The sequence below is a fragment of the Leptonychotes weddellii genome, unplaced genomic scaffold (assembly GCF_054177405.1).
Source record: "Leptonychotes weddellii isolate Sample4059 unplaced genomic scaffold, ASM5417740v2 HiC_scaffold_22296, whole genome shotgun sequence".
Classification (NCBI taxonomy): domain Eukaryota; kingdom Metazoa; phylum Chordata; class Mammalia; order Carnivora; family Phocidae; genus Leptonychotes; species Leptonychotes weddellii.
This window is the reverse complement of record NW_027811514.1, coordinates 1-2332: the sequence shown is the minus strand read 5'-3', so window position 1 is coordinate 2332 and position 2332 is coordinate 1. Positions and strand designations below refer to the sequence as shown.

General features: G+C 48.1%; 1 pseudogene; it reads right to left on the bottom strand.

Moving 5' to 3' along the window:
- Positions 1-336: 336 nt before the first annotated feature.
- LOC102743586 (endothelin-converting enzyme 2 pseudogene) lies at positions 337-1603 on the bottom strand (annotated as a pseudogene).
- Between the last annotated feature and the right edge of the window lie 729 nt (positions 1604-2332).

Sequence of the window (2332 nt, the reverse complement as noted above, 5' to 3'; positions counted from 1 at the left end):
AGGAACCCCCAAAGCCATCAAATTAAGTGATCTTAGGGCTGGAAGAGGCAGACTCCTTCCTGTGGGAGCTGGTTCCCCTGCCCAGCCCCCTCCAGGCAGGGTGACCTGGAAGGATTGACAGTGAATGGTGGGGGCTCCGCTGGAGGTAGGGATACACCCAAAGCAGAGGGACAATGTGGTGTTTGAGGGCAGACCAGGACTTGCATCACCTATGGTGTGGAGGGGTTGGACCCACACAGCTGGCATTTGCCTTCTCTAAACCTGGAACAACTAACCCTGCTGGGCAAGCTGCCCCAGGTCCTGGCAACAGCCAGCCATTTCTCCCCAGCCCTAGGTCTACCACCCCTCACACAGCTGTCCTGGGTTCATGGGGGAGCCAACAGTGCAGCTGAAGTCCTGCAGGAAGTCATGGGATTTGGAGAGGGTGCCTAACACAAGTGGTCGCTCACCGGCCCCTCATGAGAACTCTCAGGTGTGCAGACTGAGCACCACACCTGAGCAGATCCCACAAAGAAGAGCTGGTGATGGGCAAGCCCTACGGTGGGCAATCACAGCTCCTCCTGGTGCTTTCTCAGCCATGCTTTGAAAGTGTTACAGGCAGCCTTAAGCTCCCTGTTGTTAGTGATGTTCTCCCCCAACAGCTGGTGGCTGGTGAGCCTCTCTCAGTTGACCAGGTACCGGCTGTACATACTGCTCCTCCATGCAGGTTGTGTGATTCTGAAATGCTGCCCGTGATTCATTCTGCCACAGGTTCGCTTCCTTGTCATATTCACGCCCTGGGTCATCAAAGGTGTCAATCATGGCCCATCACCATGCCAATGCCACCAAAGTTCAGGTCCTTGGGGTGGTTATGGGTGTAGAAGGGGACCTGCAGAATGCTGGCAAGGAAGACGATCTCATTCTTGGCAGGAAGGTAGTAGGCATTCACTGTCTGGGGGGTCATTCTCCACTGGTCCTGGATGGGAGTCTTGTGGAGCTTATCGGCCATCACCTTAGCAGAGAAATTGTGCAAATTCCACACATTCTGGAAGAAGGAATCTTCAGAGACTTCCTACCCATCGTAAACATCATCCAGCTCTCTAGGCTCCAGGATGAGGTTCAGGAAGCCAGTTCTGTCATAGATGGTGTCTACTTTCTCCTTGGCTTCCTGATGGGTCTTCTCATCCATCCAAACCTGCTGTCCCAGGGCCTCCTCAAGGTGGTCCAGATCTTACTGATCATCCCTTTAGCAATATCCTTGCTTTGCCAGTCAAATGAGTCTTTCACAAGAGGGAGCCTGAAGTGAAGCCAAGTGCAGCATCCGTGTTGGAGACACAGGTCTGCTCCTTGAAGGACTTCTTGGTGCCATGGAGCAGCTTCTCTTGTGTAGACTCAAAGCAGTGGACCAGTCTCCAGGTCGTCTTCTGTCCCAGGTTCCAAATCAGGTAATTGTTAGGATGCTTGGCTCTGTGTGGTTGAGGAGCTCTGACACTTGCTGCAAATAATCTGTCCCATACACCACCATGGGCTCAGAGTCCCCCAACTCCAGTGGTGAAAGCAGGAAAGGCAGAAACTCCTGCTGGTCTGTGGAGGGTGCCAGGACCTGTAGCTCCACAATGTGCATAGCTGGATCTTATTTTTAAAAATCCATTCAGCCACTCTGTCCTTTGGGGAGTATAATCCATTTATATTTAAAGTAATTATTGATAGGTAAGGGCTTCATATTGTCATTGTGTTTTCTGTTTGTCCTGTAGTGCATTTCTGTCTCTTTTCCTCTCTTGCTGTCTTTCTTTGTGATTTTTAGATTACTGTAGTGATATACTTTGATTCCCTTCACTTTTTCCTTTGTGTATCTTCCATAGGTATTTTCTTCGTGGTTACCCTCAGGCTTACATAAAATGTCCTATACTTACAGTAGTCTATATTACACTGATAAGTTTGATTGCATACAACACTCTGCCCTCTTATTCCACTCCCACACTCTGTAATACTGATGTGACAGTTTATATCCTTTTATATTGTGTATCCATTAACAAAAATTGATATATTTTTTTTTACCACTTCCAAGTTTATTAAATATAAGGAAAATTCTCCCATAGAAAACAAGTATAGACCTTGAAACCCCTAAGTTCTTGTCTTTTTTTTTATTCTGTTAATCACCATACATTACATCATTAGTTTTTGATGTAGTGTTCCATGATTCATTGTTTGCGTATAACACCCAGTGCTCCATGCAGAACATGCCCTCTTTAAAACCCATCACCAGGCTAACCCATCCCCCCAGCCCCCTCCCCTCTAGAACCCTCAGTTTGTTTCTCAGAGTCCATAGTCTCTCATGGTTCATCTCCCCCTC